This window comes from Ranitomeya imitator, chromosome 1 (genome assembly GCF_032444005.1).
Source record: "Ranitomeya imitator isolate aRanImi1 chromosome 1, aRanImi1.pri, whole genome shotgun sequence".
In the NCBI taxonomy this organism is placed as follows: domain Eukaryota; kingdom Metazoa; phylum Chordata; class Amphibia; order Anura; family Dendrobatidae; genus Ranitomeya; species Ranitomeya imitator.
This window is the reverse complement of record NC_091282.1, coordinates 728,416,085-728,441,312: the sequence shown is the minus strand read 5'-3', so window position 1 is coordinate 728,441,312 and position 25,228 is coordinate 728,416,085.

Below are 25,228 nucleotides of genomic sequence, written 5' to 3'. Positions count from 1 at the left end.
AATTTTTCTTATATGCAAAAAAAAACAATGTCTGAATAAAGCGTAAGTGTCAGTCAACACCTGTCCATCCAGGATCCATCTTTGGTTCTATTAGACTATGGAGATAGAGGCGATCTAGAGAGATTGAGAGCGAGATAGTTAATTTGTTTTTCTTCTTCTACCAACCATTTCCATATTTTGTCATATAAATACAGCAGCCATAACAATGCAGAGTAATGCACGACTCTGTTATGCACCGTCTCCTATGAAGTCGCTCCGAATTTTCAAAGCTTGTCTGTAAAGATTTGTCAGTGTGCTGGAATTATGCTTGTTGAGAGATGCTAAGCTCTTTCAAGAACCACATTGAAAGAAGCAATCAATACAACACTGCCACTTGTGAACAGGGAATTTGTCCTACAAAGATTTGTCAGCAATTCATAACCATTTGGATTTTAATACTCCATCATGTCTCTGCAGTGAAAGACAAGCCTGAGCCCTGTGCACGTGCTGATCTAACCTACGCTGACTTATAGACTTATTACTGTTCTTGTCATGCCTCAGGGCGACTATATCGAGACTCCTTGTTTACATATTGGAATATCTTCTATTATATACACCTCCTTCTCAAAAATGTTAGACATCTACATATTAAAACTGATTGAGGCACATGCTGGCCGTCTTAGGAAACAGCAGCATATTCCTTATGGCAAAAGAGGGAACCGGTTGCCAAATGTCTTATTGATTGTGCTGTATGTAGTTTACCGCAAATGGCTCCTTGATTTTGCCATATATGATATATGCTAGATACCTTGATCCATGTGACATATGAACCTTACTTCTGTTACGCTCTGTGACATAAGAATCCTTACCTCTAGGATTCTTAAATGTAGATTAGGATAAGTTCACATGATGAGTATTTGGCGCCTTTTTTATTTTACGCTGTGTAAGGATATGGACACTCTATCCATGTTTCCCCCTTGAGGAGACAAGTTGTTCTTGTATAATGTATAGTAATATCAGTAATAAATTATGTAGGATGTGATAATGTAATGCATGATGGAGATAGGTGTTATAATGTTTGCATAGAACTGTGTGAAAGATTAAGTCTACCCAGCAACAGACTGCTGGATCAGAGAGAGTTAATGTTGGGACTAGCCTACAGTGGTGGGGTTAGCGTTAGGGTAAGTAGCTGTGTTCCTGTTAGGTAGTGAGCTCAAGCTTAGACTGCCAAGTAAGCAGTGCTGCCATAGTGGTGATCCATAGGAAGAGGAGACTTAAGGCCAGGGATAGCAAGATCCTGAGGCAAAGTGACTGGATAGCCCTAATGGCCTTAAAGAGAAGGGTCTGTGTAGAGGGCGCCGAGTCATGAACCCCCAATCTTGCAACATCAAACAGGACTGAGTTTGGGGAACTAGTGGGGGGAGTAGATCCAGGGAGTCAATAGTGGACAAAATAGGATGGGGAACAAGTAGAGAGACAGGGCAGACAGCCGAATTTTCTCTCTTAAGAGAGAATTGGGTCAATTATCTAAATTACACTCTGATCAGAGTGCGATCCAATTCTCTCAGATGAGAAGATGGAGGAAGAAGATTTCCCCATCTTCTCCATGCTTTCAGTCTGTTAGGGAAGTGCAGTCCGATGGTTTCCACGCACAAATTGACTTACATAGGGTGCAATCAGAATCAAATATCAAATCAAACTAGGCCATGCAGCATTTTTTGACTCTACTAGTGTCTGTCCAAGGAAAATATACATGTGCACAGCCCCATAGACTAACATTGGTCCAAGTGCAATCCGATGTTCTCTCGGATCACACTTGAAAATACTCTCACCTGAACCTGCCCTTACAGTTCAAGCAAAGTGAATGAGATTTATAGAAATCTCATGCCCACTGTGCTTTTATTTTTTTCCGCAGCATAAACTGACCTGCAGTGTATTCTTGAAATCCATAACATGTCCATTTTCCCCATAGACTTGAATGAGATAAGGAAAATCCGTAGGCAAAAAAAAAAACATACATGCAGTAGAAAACCACTAAAGATGCACGTAAGCCACACATGACTATCAATAATGCTTAATCACAGTGTCACCACCTCGCGGTCCGGGGCGCCTATTTTCTCTTCCCCGCCTGTTCTTACCTCCTCTGGCCCTGTCCTGAGCCAGCGGGGTCACGCTCTGGTCGTCCGCCGGCGCTCCGGGGTTCTTCCCTGTGGGCTTGCTTCCCGGGTCCTTGCTCCCTTGTCTGCGGCACTTCCTCCTTCCTCTCCCTCTCCTAGGGAGTGCATAGGGGGCGGGCAGGCCAGCTCTCTGGCTTCTTAAAGGGCCAGCCCGTCCCTACTCACCGCCCCTCCTCCCGGCCTATCACCTGGAGGTTGGAGGGATAAAAGGATCTCAGTCACTCCTGGACGCCGCCTGGGCAACTTCTATTATCCTGTAGTTGCTTCTCCAGGTCTCTTCTTTCTTGGCTTTCCAGTCCAATTTCCCTGTCTTACTCTGTGTTCCCTTTTTCCCTAGGATCGTGTCTGGTCTTCTCAGCATCCAGAGTTCCGGATCCAGTGCGGTTCCTTGCAGTCTTCTTCCTGCTTCCAAGTTCCTCATCCTTCCCTGTTTAGTCTCTTCATTTCTTCCCACCTCCTAGGTCGGTTTAACACAGGTGTCTGTCTCATCGGACCCTCTATTGGTGGTCTATTGGTGGTCAAGGGGAAATCCCTGTATAGGGGTCACTCCTAGCCTTGGACTCCTTAGAGGTACCCTAGTGTTTTGGTCCTGTGACCTTCCTTTTAGGAGCCTTCCCTGGTATTTTTGTATTCCTTTCAATAAAGCTTCTAACCTGCTTTCCTAGTCCGGCTCTCTCTTCCTGGTATATGCAACCGTTGTTTAGCGGTCCAGTGGGTCCACCCGATACACCCATCTTTAGGGCGTGACAGATTTTGCCCAGGCCATGGACCCCGCTGATGCCAGGTTCGATGCTCAGAGGGAACTCGCTAGTCTCCGCCAGAGCCAGGAACAGGTTGTTGCGTTTATGCGGACGCTTGAGGCCCGTCTTGTTTCCCCTCAGGGGGTGGATGCATCTTTCTCCTCTCATCTTGCAGATCTCCATCAGTAGTTGAATCAACAAGGACGGATGCAGACCCAGATGCTGGATTGCATGATGTCTGTGGACGAGCGGCTCTCGAATCTGCAGTGGTCTCCTCCTGCCCCGGTTGCTGCACCCGTGTTGGATTCCGGTGCCGTAGGAGGCGTCTTCTCTTCCCCTCACCTCTGCAAACCCACCAGGTACTCTGGGGATCCAAAGATGTGCAGGGGTTTCATCAATCAATGCCAGCTGCATTTCAGGCTTCTCCCTCATCAATACCCTACGGATGTGGCTAAAGTGGCCTTTCTGGCATCACACCTGGAGGGCAATGCCTTAGCCTGGTTCAACCCACTACTAGAGAGAGAGGATCCCATTGTATCCGATCTGCGGCTTTTCTTGGACACCTTCCGGAGGATCTTTGATGAGCCAGGTCGGGTGGCTTCGGCCAAGGAGGAGTTGTTCAACTTACAGCAAGGTACTATGTCGGTTGGCCAATACGCCATACAGTTTCGCACTTTGGCTTTGGAGCTTTGCTGGTCTGACGAGCCCCTGATCGGTGTCTTCCAGAGAGGGTTATCCAGTCGCCTGAAGGACGAGCTTGCCGTACGAGACCTTCCTGGTACCCTGGACGAATACATCTCCCTTGCCGTCAGGATGGACCGCCGCCTACAAGAACGCACCAAGGAGAGAACCCAGGAGAAAGGACCATCTCGATTGGCACCTTCTTTTCAGAGGCCTCTGTTTCCAGGTAACGCTTCTTCTGCCGTAGCTCCCGAACCCATGGAGGTGGATCGTCTCCGGCTGAGTCCCCGGGAGCGTGAGGAGAGAGTCGCCCGGAGGTTGTGTCTCTATTGTGGTGGCTCCAATCACTTCCGCCGGCAATCTCCTAGAAGACCGGAAAACTCCTCCACCTAGGACAGGTAAGAGAGGCCATCCTAGGTGAGAGTGACACCTCTCAACCGTTAACTGTTTCCATACAGGTGAGAGTCGGTGACAGGCGGTTCTCAGAGTTGGCGTATTTGGACTCAGGATCTGCAGGTAACTTTATTCAGCGAGACATGGCTCTCTGTCTCGGCATCCCTATACACCCCCTGCAGCATCCCCGCATCATCACTACCATTGACGGGAGACCCCTACAAGATTCCGTTGAGGGCATTACCAGTGAGGTGGAGCTTCAGATCGGAGCTCTCCATGCTGAGAGGATTGCTTTTTACGTGCTGCCCATTCTCTCCCCGCCTTTCATGCTCGGTCTGCCATGGCTGCGTACGCATGAGCCAGTCATTGACTGGCGAAGTGGGGAGGTCCTGTGTTGGGGTTCCGCCTGCCATAGCCGTTGCTTGCTGTGCGTCCGGCCTATCCGTTTGCCTCCCTCGCCTATGTCCTTGCCCGGACTTCCGGAGGCCTACTGGGCATATGCGGATGTGCAAACCAGCTAAGAGAACAACTAATATATATATCTAAAATATAACTTTTATTTAGACCATACTAAAATATCCAATGGATAATGACATCACTTGTGAACAGTGCAAAAAAAGTGCTCATATTACCAGTGCTCTATTAAAAAAATGGTTTTGTCTCACCACATGATCTTCTTTCCGGGAGTATCCACTATAATGTCTCATGGGGGAGGGGGGAAAGAAAACAATGTCTCTATACTACCCCAGTCGTGCCCCTGTGTGGCTCCCGCCCTGACAAGGGCAGTTCCAAAGTCAGTCTGTTATGTTGTACCCACCACGATAAGGTAAACCTCCCTACGCGTTTCCTCTCCCATATGGGAGAATCCTCAGGGGAACTAACTGCAATATATGTGTGGGGAATTGTTTCTTTTTGAGATAAGGGAGTCCCTGCGTCGGCAGGTAACACCCGTGTCAAATACTCCCAGTATGGGCATAGACTTCTGAAGACTGAAGAAGTCTGTGCCCATACTGGGAGCATTTGACACGGGTGTTACCTGCCGACGCAGGGACTCCCTTATCTCAAAAAGAAACAATTCCCCACACATATATTGCAGTTAGTTCCCCTGAGGATTCTCCCATATGGGAGAGGAAACGCGTAGGGAGGTTTACCTTATCGTGGTGGGTACAACATAACAGACTGACTTGGGAACTGCCCTTGTCAGGGCGGGAGCCACACAGGGGCACGACTGGGGTAGTATAGAGACATTGGTTTCTTTCCCACCTCCCCCATGAGACATTATAGTGGATACTCCCGGAAAGAAGATCATGTGGTGAGACAAAACCATTTTTTTAATAGAGCACTGGTAATATGAGCACTTTTTTTGCACTGTTCACAAGTGATGTCATTATCCATTGGATATTTTAGTATGGTCTAAATAAAAGTTATATTTTAGATATATATATTAGTTGTTCTCTTAGCTGGTTTGCCTGTTGTTGTCTGAGGACTTCTAGGGGTTTTATATTGTTATACACCCTATACGTGGCTTATATTGGCATATGCGGATGTCTTCGACAAACGAGAAGCAGAGGTGTTGCCCCCGCACAGGCCTTATGATTGTCCCATCGATTTGGTTCCAGGTGCCTCTTTTCCTACAGGACGAATCTACCCTGTCCCCTGCTGAGACCCAGGCTATGTCTGAATACGTCACTGACAGCTTGGCCCGGGGATTTATCCAGAGGTCCACATTCCCTGTTGGAGCTGGGTTCTTCTTCGTGAAAAAGAAGGACGGGTCTTTGCGTCCTTGCATTGACTACCGCGGACTGAATGCCATCACGGTAAAGAATAAGTACCCTCTGCCTCTTATTCCAGAACTCTTCGATTGGCTCCGGGGAGCCCGGATATTCACCAAGCTGGACCTGCGAGGGGCTTACAACCTAGTCCGCATCCGGGCCGGTGATGAATGGAAAACCACCTTCAACACCCGTGATGGTCACTTCGAGTACCGAGTGATGCCCTTTGGACTGTGCAATGCACCAGCCGTTTTCCAGGAGTTCGTGAATGACGTCTTCCGTGACCTGCTGTACGTATGTGTAGTGGTATATTTAGATGGCATCTTGGTTTTCTCCCCAGACTTACCCACACACAGAAGAGACGTCCGACGAGTTCTCCTTCGATTACGGGAGAACCGCTTGTACGCCAAATATGAGAAATGCCTCTTCGAGCAGTCCACTCCTAGCCTTGGACTCCTTAGAGGTACCCTGGTGTTTTGGTCCTGTGGCCTTCCTTTTAGGAGCCTTCCCTAGTATTTTTGTATTCCTTTCAATAAAGCTTCTAACCTGCTTTCCTAGTCCGGCTCTCTCTTCCTGGTATATGCAACCGTTGTTTAGCATTCCAGTGGGTCCACCCGATACACCCATCTTTAGGGCGTGACACACAGCAGGATATTTCCAAACCAAAGCAGTTTTATTTAAAACATCACATACCGAAAAGAGTCAAACACCGTAGCAGAAATAATGTACTGAAGAATACAATGAAAAAAAACAAAAAAATGTATAATGGGAACTTAGCCCTAGCACTCATTCAATCATCGGTTCACATGTCCATATATTTTTGCTGACTGACTGATCTGCACAAAATGAAAGAGACTTGTCCAACTTTGAACCAAGTCTCGGATCAATCTTACCAATATAAGTCAAGGGTCCCATGGAAAATAAATAATGTGTTAAGCATTCAAACACGCAACACTCGCTTACAAATCTACCCAGACCTCTGCTAAACAGGCCTACTTCACAACCCTCATATCTTTCCTATCCTACAACCCAAAACAGTTATTCAAAACTTTTAACTCCCTCCTCCACCCATCACTGCCCCCTCCAACCTCCCTCATCTCTGCTGAGGACTTTGCTACATACTTTAAAAATTATATCGACCAAATAAGGCAAGTCTTCATTGTTCAACCACCACAACCTTTTTGTATACCAGACCAATGCCCAAATCCCATAACCTCCCTCTCCAACGTCACTGACGGGGAGCTTAATTTTCTTCTCTCCAAATTGCACCTCACAACCTGTGCACGCGACCCCCATCCCATCCCATCCTACCTCCTCCCCAACATTGCGGCCACTCTTATCCCATCCCTAACCCACCTCTTCCACTAGCTTCTGGTACCTTCCCTTCTGCTTTCAAACATGCAACAATCACGCCTATCCTTAAAAAGCCAACCCTCGATCCAACTGCTATATCCAGCTATCGCCTAATATCGCAACTCCCATTCCCTTCCAAACTCCTGGAGCAGCACGTCTGCAGCGCCCCAGAGATCTGGTCGTTGCAGTATGACACTCTGCCGCTAAAAGGAGTGATGGTATGTCTGATGGCACTGAAGGAATTCTACTGACCAGGTATCACCAGCACACATTACACTTCACACTCCGGCCACTAGGGGGAGAAAAAGGCTTTATTTATTGGGCCACTCCTTACACTGGTAAAACTAGGGGTTGGATAGGAAGTAAGTCAGAAGCTGACTGGGTTGGATTCAGGCAACATCTCGTGGCAGGGGGTGTTGCAGGGAGAAGATTCAGGTGGGTGCCTGTCAGGCGTGGGAACCTGGCAGGTACCTAGCGAACAGAACAGAACGTTACGGAACCGTGCCTGCACTACCTTGCAGCGGTATCCTAAGAAAGAGACACGAAGCGAAGGATATTGTGGAACAGTGAGAAACGAGATCAAGCACAAAGGAGAGCCAGTAGGAGTCGTGCCCCGAGAACGGCAACATCCTTCTGAGGCGCCGGTGGCCGGAACACCGAGGAAGTAACTGACTCTATGCCTTACTTCAAACTCCGCAGGACAGTTAATTATAGGTTGGCTGTCTACCTTAAATTTCCTACGAAGACATAGGGGGCAACGCATGGAGAGGGGCATCTCTAGGGTCCCGGAAGAGCTCCGAGCCTTCCCGTCATACGGGTACGTCCTAGCCATAACATACCTGGAGGACGAGAAACTAGTAACATCTGGAACAAAATAGAAAGAGAAAGAACTAGAAAGAACGAACGAACGAACTAGAACAGAAGTTGTGAGGACTATACCGAATGCTCAGCAGGGTAGCACTACAACACAGGCGCTATTGGTAGGCAACAATTTCCACCTGCAAAGGGAACTCTGGATGTGCCATTGGACCGGCCGGTCTCAGACAGCCCTGTTAACTGTGCTCTGGATTGTGGATCCTGAAGTCTTCAGTAAAGAGGTAAAGAGACTGCAACCTTGTGTCCTCGTTATTGTCTGCACCTCACACCATCGCTATCTACATCACTGGGAAGCCCTGGGGACATACAGTTAGGTCCATATATATTTGGACAGAGACAACATTTTTCTAATTTTGGTTATAGAAATTACCAAAATGAATTTTAAACAAAACAATTCAGATGCAGTTGAAGTTCAGACATTCACTTTTCATTTGAGGGTATCCACATTAAAATTGGATGAAAGGTTTAGGATTTTCAGCTCCTTAACATGTGCCACCCTGTTTTTAAAGGGACCAAAAGTAATTGGACAATTGACTCCAAGGCTATTTCATGGACCGGTGTGGGCAATCCCTTCCTTATGTCATTCTCAAATAAGCAGATAAAAGGCCTGGAGATGATTTGAGGTGTGGTGCTTGCATTTGGAATGTTTTGCTGTGAAGTAAACATGTGGTCAAAGGAACTCTCCATGCAGGTGAAACAAGCCATCCTTAAGCTGCGAAAACAGAAAAAACCCATCCGAGAAATTGCTACAATATTAGGAGTGGCAAAATCTACAGTTTGGTACATCCTGAGAAAGAAAGCACTGGTGAACTCATCAATGCAAAAAGACCTGGGCACCCACGAAAGACAACAGTGGTGGTTGATCGCAGAATAATCTCCATGATGAAGAGAAAACCCTTCACTACAGCCAACCAAGTGAACAACACTCTCCAGGAGGTCGGCGTATCAGTATCCAAATCTACTATAAAGAGAAGACTGCATGATGGTAAATACAGAGGGTTCACTGCACGGTGCAAGCCACTCATAAGCATCAAGAATAAAAAGGCTAGACTGGACTTTGCTAAAAAAAACATCTAAAAAAGCCAGCACAGTTCTGGAAGAACATTCTTTGGACAGATGAAACCAAGATCAACCTCTACCAGAATGATGGAAAGAGAAAAGTATGGCGAAGGCGAGGTACAGCTCATGATCCAAAGCATACCACATCATCTGTAAAACACGGCGGAGGCAGTGTGATGGCTTGGGCATGCATGGATGCCAGTGGCACTGGGTCACTAGTGGTTATTGATGATGTGATACAGGACAGAAGCAGCCAAATGAATTCTGAGGTATTCAGAGACATACTGTGTGCTCAGATCCAGCCAAATGCAGCCAAACTGATTGGTCGTCGTTTCATACTACAGATGGACAATGACCCAAAACATAAAGCCAAAGCAACCCAGTAGTTTATTAAAGCAAAGAAGTGGAATATTCTTGAATGGCCAAGTCAGTCACCTGATCTCAACCCAATTGAGCATGCATTTCACTTGTTAAAGACTAAACTTCAGACAGAAAGGCCCACAAACAAACAGTAACTGAAAACCACCGAAGTGAAGGCCTGGCAGAGCATCAAAAAGGAGGAAACACAGCGTCTGATGATGTCCATGAGTTCAAGACTTCAGGCAGTCATTGTCAACAAAGAGTTTTCAACCAAGTACTAGAAATGAACATTTTATTTAAAATTATTTAATCTGTCCAATTACGTTTGGTCCCTTTACCAACAGGGTTGCACATGTTAAGGAGCTAAAACTCCTAAACTCTTCATCCAATTTTAATGTAGATACCATCAAATGAAAGCTGAAAGTCTGAACTTCAACTGCATCTGAATTGTTTTGTTTAAAATTCAATGTGGTAATGTCTATAACCAAAATTAGAAAAATGTTGTCTCTGTCCAAATATATATGGACCTAACTGTACTTCACCTGTGGGAAGGTATACCATCTAGCTGCCATTCCATCACCCCAGCGGACCCCAAGCAGCGTCGGTCATCCTGACCGAACACCACAGGTGGCGTCACGAAACCTTGACAGACCCCTATCACCTTTTATTGGATGCCCCTTAGCAGGGTCACGGACCGGGTCCAGCCACCGTGACAACCCCAGAACTGAGACAGAAAGGACCAGTACCGAGTAACCTGTGGTCCTGTGTCTGGGGGCGATCCACGTCTACGCTGAAGTTTCCTCCCACCTCTCATCTAACTTGCTCTTTGACAATCTACAATCTGGTTTCCACCCCATCACACAACTGAGATAGCCGCCCTTGACCAAAATTACTAATGACCTACTTACAGTCAAAGCTAACAGACAATACTCTATACTTCTCCTTCTAGACCTGTCCTCTGCTTTCGACACAGTTGACCACTGCCTCCTACTACAGATCATCTCCTTCTTTGGCATCAAAGACCTTGCCCTATCCTGGATCTCCTCATACCTTTCCAACTGCACATTCACGTCTCCCACTCCCATACTACCTCCTCATCCCACCCTCTCTCTGTTCCCCAAGGCTCTGTTCTAGGACCCTTACTCTTCTCAATCTTTACACTTGGCCTGGGACAACTCATAAAGTCTGATGCATTCTAGTACCACCTTTATGCTGATAACACTCATATCTAACTCTCTGGCCCAGACGTCACCTCTCTACTGTCCAGAATCCCAGAGTGTCTATCAGCCATATCTTCCTTCTCCTCTCGCTTCCTCAAACTCAATGTGGACAAATCTGAACTCCTCATCTTTACCTTCATCTCATAGATCTTCCTTACCTGACCTATCTATGGCAATTAACGACATCATGCTTTCCCCCATACCGGAAGTCCACTGCCTCAGAGTTGTCTTGAAGTTACCCTTGACTCTTTGCAAAAAGGAAAAAAAAAAAGAGCATGAACCGCACATCCCAAATTCATACTTTGATCTAAAGCCGCTAGGCAAAAATTTATATACTGAACATGAGGTTTTCAGTTTAACATTCTGATCAGACTGTATGAAGCCCACTGCCACTTCACGGCAAACCTCGTAGTGGGTCCTATCGCCCTAACGGAGCGGAGCCGTGCGGCAACCACCGCCACAGCGGCCACGCACCAGCAGGGCGGACAGCCTGTTGCCCCACAGCACCCATGCTGCGAGACTGAGCCCCCATGACTCCAGACCGCGCCGCCCCACCAGCACAAAGCCACAGCAACAATGGCCGCCACACAGCACCAGCACCAAAATGAAAGGAGCATTGAAACTCACCTTCCTCCAGCTCTTCAGTGAGAGCCAAAATGGGCTAGACCCCATACTTTGCAGTCTCCTGCTAATTAAAATCACCTGTGCCAAATGGGAGGAGTGCTGGTCCAAGAAAGAGACAAGAACATGCTTTGCAAAAAGGAAAAAAAAAAAAAGAGCATGAACCGCACATCCCAAATTCATACTTTGATCTAAAGCCGCTAGGCAAAAATTTATATACTGAACATGAGGTTTTCAGTTTAACATTCTGATCAGACTGTATGAAGCCCACTGCCACTTCACGGCAAAACTCGTAGTGGGTCCTATCGCCCTAACGGAGCGGAGCCGTGCGGCAACCACCGCCACAGCGGCCACGCACCAGCAGGGCGGACAGCCTGTTGCCCCACAGCACCCATGCTGCGAGACTGAGCCCCCATGACTCCAGACCGCGCCGCCCCACCAGCACAAAGCCACAGCAACAATGGCCGCCACACAGCACCAGCACCAAAATGAAAGGAGCATTGAAACTCACCTTCCTCCAGCTCTTCAGTGAGAGCCAAAATGGGCTAGACCCCATACTTTGCAGTCTCCTGCTAATTAAAATCACCTGTGCCAAATGGGAGGAGTGCTGGTCCAAGAAAGAGACAAGAACATGCTTTGCAAAAAGGAAAAAAAAAAAAAGAGCATGAACCGCACATCCCAAATTCATACTTTGATCTAAAGCCGCTAGGCAAAAATTTATATACTGAACATGAGGTTTTCAGTTTAACATTCTGATCAGACTGTATGAAGCCCACTGCCACTTCACGGCAAACCTCGTAGTGGGTCCTATCGCCCTAACGGAGCGGAGCCGTGCGGCAACCACCGCCACAGCGGCCACGCACCAGCAGGGCGGACAGCCTGTTGCCCCACAGCACCCATGCTGCGAGACTGAGCCCCCATGACTCCAGACCGCGCCGCCCCACCAGCACAAAGCCACAGCAACAATGGCCGCCACACAGCACCAGCACCAAAATGAAAGGAGCATTGAAACTCACCTTCCTCCAGCTCTTCAGTGAGAGCCAAAATGGGCTAGACCCCATACTTTGCAGTCTCCTGCTAATTAAAATCACCTGTGCCAAATGGGAGGAGTGCTGGTCCAAGAAAGAGACAAGAACATGCTTTGCAAAAAGGAAAAAAAAAAAGAGCATGAACCGCACATCCCAAATTCATACTTTGATCTAAAGCCGCTAGGCAAAAATTTATATACTGAACATGAGGTTTTCAGTTTAACATTCTGATCAGACTGTATGAAGCCCACTGCCACTTCACGGCAAACCTCGTAGTGGGTCCTATCGCCCTAACGGAGCGGAGCCGTGCGGCAACCACCGCCACAGCGGCCACGCACCAGCAGGGCGGACAGCCTGTTGCCCCACAGCACCCATGCTGCGAGACTGAGCCCCCATGACTCCAGACCGCGCCGCCCCACCAGCACAAAGCCACAGCAACAATGGCCGCCACACAGCACCAGCACCAAAATGAAAGGAGCATTGAAACTCACCTTCCTCCAGCTCTTCAGTGAGAGCCAAAATGGGCTAGACCCCATACTTTGCAGTCTCCTGCTAATTAAAATCACCTGTGCCAAATGGGAGGAGTGCTGGTCCAAGAAAGAGACAAGAACATGCTTTGCAAAAAGGAAAAAAAAAAAGAGCATGAACCGCACATCCCAAATTCATACTTTGATCTAAAGCCGCTAGGCAAAAATTTATATACTGAACATGAGGTTTTCAGTTTAACATTCTGATCAGACTGTATGAAGCCCACTGCCACTTCACGGCAAACCTCGTAGTGGGTCCTATCGCCCTAACGGAGCGGAGCCGTGCGGCAACCACCGCCACAGCGGCCACGCACCAGCAGGGCGGACAGCCTGTTGCCCCACAGCACCCATGCTGCGAGACTGAGCCCCCATGACTCCAGACCGCGCCGCCCCACCAGCACAAAGCCACAGCAACAATGGCCGCCACACAGCACCAGCACCAAAATGAAAGGAGCATTGAAACTCACCTTCCTCCAGCTCTTCAGTGAGAGCCAAAATGGGCTAGACCCCATACTTTGCAGTCTCCTGCTAATTAAAATCACCTGTGCCAAATGGGAGGAGTGCTGGTCCAAGAAAGAGACAAGAACATGCTTTGCAAAAAGGAAAAAAAAAAAAGAGCATGAACCGCACATCCCAAATTCATACTTTGATCTAAAGCCGCTAGGCAAAAATTTATATACTGAACATGAGGTTTTCAGTTTAACATTCTGATCAGACTGTATGAAGCCCACTGCCACTTCACGGCAAACCTCGTAGTGGGTCCTATCGCCCTAACGGAGCGGAGCCGTGCGGCAACCACTGCCACAGCGGCCACGCACCAGCAGGGCGGACAGCCTGTTGCCCCACAGCACCCATGCTGCGAGACTGAGCCCCCATGACTCCAGACCGCGCCGCCCCACCAGCACAAAGCCACAGCAACAATGGCCGCCACACAGCACCAGCACCAAAATGAAAGGAGCATTGAAACTCACCTTCCTCCAGCTCTTCAGTGAGAGCCAAAATGGGCTAGACCCCATACTTTGCAGTCTCCTGCTAATTAAAATCACCTAGACCCACTACGAGGTTTGCCGTGAAGTGGCAGTGGGCTTCATACAGTCTGATCAGAATGTTAAACTGAAAACCTCATGTTCAGTATATAAATTTTTGCCTAGCGGCTTTAGATCAAAGTATGAATTTGGGATGTGCGGTTCATGCTCTTTTTTTTTTTCCTTTTTACCCTTGACTCTGCCCGCAGTTCAAACCGCACATCCAAGTTCTTTCCACCTACTGTCGCCTCCAACTCAATCTACTAAAATGCTTGTTCATACCCTCATCATCTCTCGCCTCGACTACTGCAACATTCTTTTCCTTGGCCTCCCAGTTAACACCCTTGTACTTCTCCAGTCCTTCCTTACCTCTGCTGCCCGATTAAATCATCACCCTCCTCGCTACTCCTCCACTTCTGCCCTCTGCAAACCTCTTCACTGGCTCCCATTCCCTCAGCGTATCCAGATCAAATTATTAATACTGACCTACAAGGCCTCTATAACCTGTCTCCTCCATATGTCTCTGAACTAATCTCCCGATATCTTCCCTCACGTAATCTCCGGTCCTCCCAAGACCTCCTTTTCTCCTCCACACTTATTCGCTCCTCACCTGTTGTGAATTCTGTTGTCAAGCTCCCTCCTGTGGTCATGAATGGTACTTCAGCTGGTTCTGTCCATGGGCTTCCTCTGGACGGTTGTGAGTGAGGCTGCGGCTTCTGAGTTTCCTTCCACAGGTGACGAGGTTAATTCATTAGCTGGCTGCTCTATTTAACTCCACTTAGATCATTGCTCCATGCCACCTGTCAATGTTCCAGTATTGGTCTAGTTCGCTCCTGGATCGTTCTTGTGACCTGTCTTCCCAGCAGAAGCTAAGTTCCTGCTTGTTTTTCTCTTGTTTGCTATTTTTCTGTCCAGCTTGCTATTTTGATTTTTGTTTTGCTTGCTGGAAGCTCTGGGACGCAGAGGGAGCGCCTCCGCACCGTGAGTCGGTGCGGAGGGTCTTTTGCGCCCTCTGCGTGGTCTTTTTGTAGTTTTTGTGCTGACCGCAAAGTTACCTTTCCTATCCTCTGTCTGTTCAGTAAGTCGGGCCTCTCTTTGCTAAATCTATTTCATCTCTGTGTTTGTAATTTTCATCTTAACTCACAGTCATTATATGTGGGGGGCTGCCTTTTCCTTTGGGGAATTTCTCTGAGGCAAGGTAGGCTTTATTTTTCTATCTTTAGGGCTAGCTGGTTCCTTAGGCTGTGACGAGTTGCATAGGGAGCGTTAGAAGCAATCCACGGCTATTTCTAGTGTGTGTGATAGGATTAGGGATTGCGGTCAGCAGAGTTCCCACGTCCCAGAGCTTGTCCTGTATTATTAGTAACTATCAGGTCATTCCGTGTGCTCTTAACCACCAGGTCCATTATTGTCCTAACCACCAGGTCATAACAGTACTGGTGGCCGTCTTTGTCACGGGATGTGCGTTCTTTTGTGCAGTCCTGTGGGACTTGTGCTCGGGCTAAGCCCTGCTGTTCTCGTGCCAGTGGGTTGCTTTTGCCCTTGCCGGTCCCGAAGAGGCCCTGGACGCATATTTCTATGGATTTTATTTCGGATCTCCCTGTCTCTCAAAAGATGTCGGTCATTTGGGTGGTTTGTGATCGCTTCTCTAAGATGGTCCATTTGGTACCCTTGTCTAAATTGCCTTCCTCCTCTGATTTGGTGCCATTGTTTTTCCAGCATGTGGTTCGTTTACATGGCATTCCGGAGAACATCGTTTCGGACAGAGGTTCCCAGTTTGTTTCGAGGTTTTGGCGATCCTTTTGTGCTAGGATGGGCATTGATTTGTCTTTTTCCTCGGCTTTCCATCCTCAGACAAATGGCCAAACCGAACAAACTAATCAGACTTTGGAAACATATCTGAGATGCTTTGTTTCTGCTGATCAGGATGATTGGGTGTCCTTTTAGCCTTTGGCTGAGTTCTCCCTTAATAATCGGGCCAGCTCGGCTACTTTGGTTTCGCCGTTTTTCTGCAATTCTGGTTTCCATCCTCGTTTCTCTTCAGGGCAGGTTGAGTCTTCGGACTGTCCTGGTGTAGATACTGTGGTGGATAGGTTGCAGCAGATTTGGACTCATGTGGTGGACAATTTGACATTGTCCCAGGAGAAGGCTCAACGTTTCGCTAACCGCCGGCGCTGTGTGGGTCCCCGACTTCGTGTTGGGGATTTGGTTTGGTTGTCGTCTCATTATGTTCCTATGAAGGTTTCCTCTCCTAAGTTTAAGCCTCGTTTCATTGGTCCGTATAAGATTTCTGAGGTTCTCAATCCTGTGTCATTTCGTTTGACCCTTCCAGCTTCTTTTGCCATCCATAATGTATTCCATAGGTCGTTGTTGCGGAGATACGTGGCGCCTGTGGTTCCATCCGTTGATCCTCCTGCCCCGGTGTTGGTTGAGGGGGAGTTGGAGTATGTGGTGAAGAAGATTTTGGATTCTCGTATTTCGAGACGGAAACTCCAGTACCTGGTCAAGTGGAAGGGTTATGGTCAGGAAGATAATTCCTGGGTCTTTGCCTCTGATGTTCATGCTGCCGATCTGGTTCGTGCCTTTCATTTTGCTTGTCCTGGTCGGCCTGGGGGCTCTGGTGAGGGTTCGGTGACCCCTCCTCAAGGGGGGGGGTACTGTTGTGAATTCTGTTGTCAAGCTCCCTCCTGTGGTCATGAATGGTACTTCGGCTGGTTCTGTCCATGGGCTTCCTCTGGTGGTTGTGAGTGGGGCTGCGGCTTCTGAGTTTCCTTCCACAGGTGACGAGGTTAATTCGTTAGCTGGCTGCTCTATTTAACTCCACTTAGATCATTGCTCCATGCCACCTGTCAATGTTCCAGTATTGGTCTAGTTCGCTCCTGGATCGTTCTTGTGACCTGTCTTCCCAGCAGAAGCTAAGTTCCTGCTTGTTTTTCTCTTGTTTGCTATTTTTCTGTCCAGCTTGCTATTTTGATTTTTGTTTTGCTTGCTGGAAGCTCTAGGACGCAGAGGGAGCGCCTCCGCACCGTGAGTCGGTGCGGAGGGTCTTTTGCGCCCTCTGCGTGGTCTTTTTGTAGTTTTTGTGCTGACCGCAAAGTTACCTTTCCTATCCTCTGTCTGTTCAGTAAGTCGGGCCTCTCTTTGCTAAATCTATTTCATCTCTGTGTTTGTAATTTTCATCTTAACTCACAGTCATTATATGTGGGGGCCGCCTTTTCCTTTGGGGAATTTCTATGAGGCAAGGTAGGCTTTATTTTTCTATCTTTAGGGCTAGCTAGTTCCTTAGGCTGTGATGAGTTGCATAGGGAGCGTTAGGAGCAATCCACGGCTATTTCTAGTGTGTGTGATAGGATTAGGGATTGCGGTCAGCAGAGTTCCCACGTCCCAGAGCTTGTCCTGTATTATTAGTAGCTATCAGGTCATTCCGTGTGCTCTTAACCACCAGGTCCATTATTGTCCTAACCACCAGGTCATAACACTCACCCAACCGCCTCCAAGACTTCTCCTGAATATCCCCAATCCTCTGGAATTCTTTGCCCCAACAAGTCTGACTATCAACCACATTCAGATCCTTCAGACGGAACCTGAAAACCCACCTCTTCAGGAAAGCTTACAGCCTGCACTGACCGCGCTGCCTCCTCACCACTATTGGATCTACCGCCTCACCAACACTGGAGCTGCTGCAACCCCCCAACCTACTGTCTCCTTCCCCATCATCCTGTAGAATGTAAGCCCACAAGGGCAGGGTCCTCTCCCCTCTGCATCAGTCTGTGATTGTTAGTTTGTTTACTGTAAGTGATATCTGTAATTTGTATGTAACCCCTTCTCATGTACAGCACCATGGAATCAATGGTGCTCTATAAAATAATAATAATAATAATAACCTCATGTGGCCAACGGCAGAAGGGGGGTGGGTCATGCTCGTGGCAGTCTGTAAGATCTCCTCATTGCAGTCTGCCTTCCTCTACTGACTTCTCTCTCCTTTTACTCTTTTCAGCTGCAGTCATTGGTTGACTGTCAGAAGAGCTTGTTCCACGTCTTTCCAAAACTTCTGCAGAATGGAATCACGTAAATAAGCCCCAGAGAAGGAAGATTAACCTTTTGAGTGCTACCTGTCTGCATATCTTACAATATGTTGCAACATACAGTTTACACAGAAATCACAGTATTTGCATAAAACAAACTAAACACCTGGAGTGCCCCCAAGGGCTAGGGGTACTCGGTACCTGGTCCTTCGGTTCTCAAGGGGAATGTCATGGTGGCTTACCCGGTCTGTGGCCCTCGGGAGGTCCGGTGTAAAAGGGAAAGGTCTTTAAAGGGAAAATGTTCATGACGCCATCTGTGGTATTCGGTCAGGGGGACCGACGCTGCTTAGGGGTCCGCTGGGGTGATGTTATGGCAGCTAGATGGTATACCTTTCCACAGGTGAAGTGTGTCCCCAGGACTTCCCAGTGTGTAGATGGTGGATGGTGTGAGGCGCAGTGAAGAACGAGGACACAAGGTTGCAGTCTCTTTACCTTTTACTGAAGGCTTCAGCATCCACAGTCCAGAGCACCAGATCACAGGGCATGCAGAGTCTGGCCAGTTTGGAGGCAAATCCAGAGTCCCCTTATCCAGGTGGAAATCAGTAGCCTTCCTCTAGTGCCTTGGTGTTGTAGTACCTTATTGTTAAGCCTCTCATAAGGTCCTCATAGATGTTGTAGATGTTATCGATGTTATCTCTCTCTCTGTCCCCCAGATGGATAGGACAAACCCGTATGACCGGTGGCATGAGGCTTTTTACAGGGACTCTATCATGCCCTGGCCTCTCGTGGATGCCACCTTGCCTCCTGGGTATAGGGCAGATCAGTAACTTGCAATTAGCTGTCCTGCCGGTCTCTGGAGCAAGGCATAAAGGACTGTTGCTCCCTCGGTGTTCTGGCTACCGGGATCCTGCACCTCAGAAGGAGGCAACCTGTGCAGGGCAGAACTCCTTCTGGTATCCACTCCTTTTGCTATGACTTCTTTCTCACTCTCTACAGTACAGTTCTCTGTTCGTGTTCGTATCCTTTCTTAGGAATTGCCGCCCGTGGGGCAGGCGCAGCTCCGTGTCCCTCTGTCTAGGCCTCTGACAGGATCCCACCCCTGTCAGGGACCAACTACCTGAGCGGAGCTCAGCTAGCAACTGCCTCACTTCCTATCCAGGCCACCAGTTTTACCTAAGTGTGGTGTGCCCTAATAAATAGGAGCATAGCTCCCCCTGGTGGACTGGAGTATGAAATGTGTTGTATGTTTGTGGTACCTGGTAAAGAGATCTCCTTTATTGCCTCCAAATGTAACATCACTCCCCCCTAGAGGAAAATGACATTCCTGCAACGACCAGGACCCTGGGGCGCTGCACACCCAGTATCCCATGGAAATGGCCACTTGGTAGGATACCAGAATAATATCAGAAAACCCTTAGATGTCATTTGCTTTTCACAAACAGTATGTTGAAAAATATCCATCATTAACTTTTTTTAATCTGAGAAAAACTGATGAAACTGTGACCAAACTCTGATGAAACAGATAAAAAAAACTATTGGAACTTGGACTGATTTTCTCATATGAGATTCGGTTCTATTGGGCAGGTTCTGCTCCAAAATCCTCACCATTCATGCACTTCAAAAACCTTTCGAATAAGCTTATAATTGATCTCAATAGGAAAACATGTTTACAGTTTCTATTTGTTCTCACTTTTTATCAGCATGAGAAAAAGAGCAACTTGCTAATTCATGCATGTCTGCCCCACAAAAAAAATCCAGACTGAATAATTAAAGGTACCGTCACACTAAGCGACACTGCAGCGATACCGACAACGATGTCGATCGCTGCAGCGTCGCTGTTTGGTGGCTGGAGAGCTGTCACACAGACAGCTCTCCAGCGACCAACGATCCCGAAGTCCCCGGGTAACCAGGGTAAACATCGGGTTACTAAGCGCAGGGCCGCGCTTAGTAACCCAATGTTTACCCTGGTTACCGTTGTAAATGTAAAAAAACAAACACTACATACTTACATTCCCGGTGTCTGGTCATGTCCCTCGCCTTCAGCTTCCAGCACTGACTGAGCGCCGGCCGTAAAGTACAGCGGTGACGTCACCGCTGTGCTTTGCTTTACGGCTGGCCGGCGCTCACCAGTCAGTGCGGGAAGCTGAAGGCGAGAGACATGACCAGACACCGGGAATGTAAGTATGTAGTGTTTGTTTTTTTACATTTACAATGGTAACCAGGGTCGCTTAGTGTGACGGTACCTTTAATTATTCAGTCTGGATTTTTTCAGCGATGTCAGCGGGAGATCCAGCGACAAAATAAAGTGCTGGACTTTCCCCAGCGACCAACGATCTCCCAGCAGGGGCCTGATCGTTAGTCGCTGTCACACATAACGATTTAGTTAACGATATCGTTGCTACGTCACAAAAAGCAACGATATCGTTAACGATATCGTTATGTGTGACGGTACCCTAAGAGTTGCAAAATATTGCATAGAAAAAAATATTATTATCATATTATTCACCAAAACTTGCTTTAGATTTCCAGTGCAAGAATTTCTGTTAAAAAAACAAACAGAATTCATTAGAAATCTTTGTGTGACCGAGATGTTCATAGTGCTGCTAGATTTCTTTGTGGAAATGGTGTGGATGCTTTACATTTAAACTTTTGCATGAATTTCAATTGTTTTTCATAGACCTTTAACAAATATTTTTACTGGCATTATTTTATTAGTTGCATTGTGTGCATGCATGTTTTCAAACATTTTCCCGGCCTATAGAAAAGCCAATCAGACAATAGATGCATCATATCTGTTGACCCAAAAAAAGCATTAAAAAAAAACACACACTTCATATGTCGGACATTTTATATTTCATTCCAAACTTCAAGGTGATATCTGTCCACATTTAAAAAAAAAAAAGAGAAGAATTTACCATTGTGTTTTACACAGGGTTTTTTTGCTTTTTTTTTTTTTTTTTTACCATTTTCTTGTTTTGGTTTCCATCTGTTGTTATCTCAAAGGGTCAGCTTTTGAGTCTTTCTGAGCACTTCAGGAGGAAGCCAATTGAAAAACACGTTGTGTGCACACACCCAAACGCTGGTGAAACTTGGGTCAAAAATATTTAAAATATTATACCATTTTTATTTTACTTACGTGAAAACAAAAAATCACAGACATCTGAATTAGACCTAAAGCAATCAATTGGGGTAATTTTTTGCACTTTTGATTTCTAATGTGTGCTTTTACTATTTTTTTTAGCTAATTTTGCAACAAATTTCACTTATGCACAACAAACAAAAAATAAATAAAACAAAATTGCTGCACAAACAAAAGAGAAAAATTACTCTTTGTAAAGTTTTTGTGACCAGTAATTTTGTAATCTTGCCATTTATATTGATCAGTAGAGAACAACCCACAACTTTTTTTTTTTAACCCTTCAACTATGAAGATCTCCAAATTCCACACTGTCTGGTACAGTGCATAAATGAAATACCATGAGGTTTCTAATGTCAGCAGTGCCACGTTTCAGCTTCCCCACTAACCTTTGCCAAAGTACTAGTGCCCTGCGAATTCTCTTCATCTATTTCATGGAGTCTGGCCACAGCCAGCACATTCTTCAGCATTGCTTGCAGTAGACATGGTTACTGAATACTACTTGGTGATTGCGAGCCGCCCTGACTTCTGTATGTGGCTGCTGTTTAGTTTTCTTTTTTTTGGATGCATGTGTACAAGATATCAAGCCCATCTACATTATTTGCGTTAAATTGCTCCCTTAATTGAGGTAGTGGTGCACTGAATGAGCAGGGCATGTTCATCAAGCCTGTAATTCAGCACTGTTGCTGCAGGTAGTTCCAGGCTATTTTAATGATTGCTGTGTTGACTTTGCTTAATTGCAGGGGAGGAGCAAGGGAAGGATTGATGGGCGGCATTAAAAACAGTGGGTGGCTGGGGATTTTTTGGCATATGCACACAGAGCTCAAGAAACTGACTGTCGGTACACTGGTCGTGTTACTAAAATACTTGCATTTGCAACAAGGTCGAACATAAAATAAAACAGAAAGATAATGTAAATGTTGCACATTTTATTTGTAAATAGAGTAGTCTTTTGATTCACTTTGTAAATACTGGTAGGCCTCATTCAGACAACAGTGTTTTTCACGTATGCAAAAAATGGTCATCAGTGTTTTTCACGCATGGATAAATAAATAAGTTATAAAGCTTCTCCCATCCTTTGCAGTGTTAAACACAGAGAGCACACAGATGACATTGATGTGCTGTACGTGTTTTCACGGACCCAGACTTATATTGGATCTTATCATTATTATTATTTTTTATTATTATTATTTATTTATATAGCACCATTAATTCCATGGTGCTGAACATGAGATGGGGTTACATCAACATACAAATATCACTTACAGTAAACAAACTAACAATGACAGACTGATACAGAGGGAAGAGGACCCTGCCATTGCTGGCTTACATTCTACAGGATTATGGGGAAGGATACAAAAGGTCGGGGGTTGCAGTAGCTCTGATGGTGTTGGAAAGGCCTTGTGGTCATTACAGGCTGTAAGATTCTTTGAAGAGATGGGTTTTCAGGTTTCTTTTGAAGGATCCAAATGTGGTGGATAACCGGATGTGTTGGGGCACAGAATTCCAGAGGATGGGGGATATTCGGGAGAAGTCTTGGAGGCGAATGGGTGAGTAGCGAATAAGTGTGGAGGAGAGAAGGAGGTCTTGGGAGGACTGAAGATTACGTGGGGGAAGATATTGAGAGATTAGTTTGGAAATATATGGAGGAGAAAGGTTATGGATGGCTTTGTAGGTCAGTGTTAGTAGTTTAAACTGGATATGCTGGGAAATTGGGAGCCAGTGAAGGTATTTGCAAAGAGGTGAAGCAGGAGTGTAGCGAGGAGAGAGATTAATTAGTCAGGCAACAGAGTTAAGGATGGACTGGAGGGGTGCAAGAGTGTAAGGGTACCGTCACACAGTGCCATTTCGATCGCTACGACGGTACGATTCGTGACGTTCCAGCGATATCGTTACGATATTGCTGTGTCTGACACGCAGCAGCGATCAGGGATCCTGCTGAGAATCGTACGTCGTAGCAGATCATTTGGAACTTTCTTTCATCGCTGGATCTCCCGCTGTCATCGCTAGATCGGTGTGTGTGACACCGATCTAGCGATGCGTTCGCTTGTAACCAGGGTAAACATCGGGTTACTAAGCGCAGGACCACGCTTAGTAACCCGATGTTTACCCTGGTTACCAGCATAAATGTAAAAAAAAAACAAACAGCACATACTTACATTTCGGTGTCCGTCAGGTCCCTTGCCGTCTGCTTCCCGCACTCACTGACTGCCGGCCGTAAAGTGAAAGCAGAGCACAGCGGTGATGTCACCGCTGTGCTGTGCTTTCACTTTACGGCCGGCAGTCACTGAGTGCGGGAAGCAGACAGCAAGGGACCTGACGGACACCGGAATGGAAGTATGTGCTGTTTGTTTTTTTTTACGCTGGTAACCAGGGTAAACATCGGGTTACTAAGCGCGGTCCTGCGCTTAGTAACCCGATGTTTACCCTGGTTACCCGGGGACCTCGGCATCGTTGGTCGCTGGAGAGCTGTCTGTGTGACAGCTCTCCAGCGACCACACTACGATTTACCTACGATCACGGCCAGGTCGTATCGCTGGTCGTGATCGTAGGTAAATCGTATAGTGTGACGGTACCCTTAGAAGGTAGGCCACAGAGGAGGATGTTGCAGTAGTCGAGGTGGGAAATGATTAGGGCATGCACAAGCCTTTTGGTAGAGTGAGGGTTGAGGAAAGGAAGGATTCTGGAAATATTTTTGAGCTGGAGGTGACAGGAGGTGGCCAGAGCTTGGATGTGCGGTTTGAAGGACAGGGCAGAGTCAAGGGTTAAGGTACCGTCACATTAAGCGACGCTGCAGCGATATAGACAACGATGCCGATCACTGCAGCGTCGCTGTTTAGGTCACTAGGAGACGTCAAACACTGTAACAGCAGAACGATGCAGGAGCGATCCAGTGACGTACTTATCGTTCTCGCTGGTTGTTCGCTCCATGGAAAAACATTGCAGGCATCGTTGCTTTTGCTGTCAAACAGGACGAATCACGCCGACCTGACGACCAAATAAAGTTCCGGACTTTCAGCGATGACCAGCGATGTCACAGCAGGATCCTGATCGCTGCTGCGTGTCAAATACAACGAGATCGCTATCCAGGATGCTGCAACGTCACGGATCGTTGTCGTTCTCGTTGGTAAGTTGCTTAATGTGACAGTACCTTAACTCCGAGGCAACAGATTTTGGGGACAGGGGAAAGTGTGATTTCATTTATTTTGATAGATAGATCAGGTAGGGAAGATATGCAAGATGGAGGAAAGATAAATAGTTCAGATTTGTCCACATTGAGCTTGAGGAAGCGAGAGGAGAAGAAGGAGGATATGGCTGATAGACACTCTGGAATTCTGGAGAGCAGAGAGGTGACATCTGGGCCAGAGAGGTAGATCTGAGTGTCATCAGCATATAGATGGTACTGGAAACCATAGGACCTTATGAGTTGTCCCAGGTCGAGTGTATAGCTTGAGAAGAGTAAAGGCCCTAGGACAGAGCCTTGAGGGACACCAACAGAGGGGTGAGATGAAGAGGCAGTAAGGGATTAGGAAACGCTAAATGTGCGGTTGGTAAGGTATGAGGAGATCCAAGATAGGGCATGGTCTTTGACAACAAAGGAAGAGAAGATCTGTAGTAGGAGGCAGTGGTCAACTGTGTCGAAGGCAGAGGACAGATCTAGAAAGAGGAGTATAGAGACTTGTCTGTTAGCTTTGGCTGTAAATAAGTCATTAGTAATTTTGGACAGGGCAGTCTCAGTGTAATGGTGGGGACGGAAGACAGATTGTAGGTTGTCGAAGGGAGAGTTAGATGCAAAGTGAGAGGGAAGTTCAGCATGGACGTGCTGCTCAAGGAGTTTGGAAACAAATGGGAGCAAAGATATGGGGCGATAGCTGGACATAGCGCTTGGGTCAAGAGATGGCTTTTTGAGGATAAGTGTGATTGTGGAAGGTTTGAAAGCAGAGGGGAAGGTACCAGAAGTTAGTGATAGGTTGAAGAGATGGGTTAGGGATAGGATTAGTGTGGTGGTGAGGTTGGGGAGGAGGTGGGATGGGTTCAAGTACACAAGTGGTGATGTGTGATTTGGAGAGAAGATGGACGGCCTCACTCTGGGATTCTGGGCGGCTTCTTATTGCCTCATTGTGGGTTGATTCCCTGTCGTTTATACTTTGACCCTTGGCCGAGTGTGTGTGAGGCTATTGTGCCTGTGCCTGTGCCTTATGCCTGTGCTACTTTATGCTTGTCTGGTTCTGATCTGGTTTTGTCCCCGTTTAGAG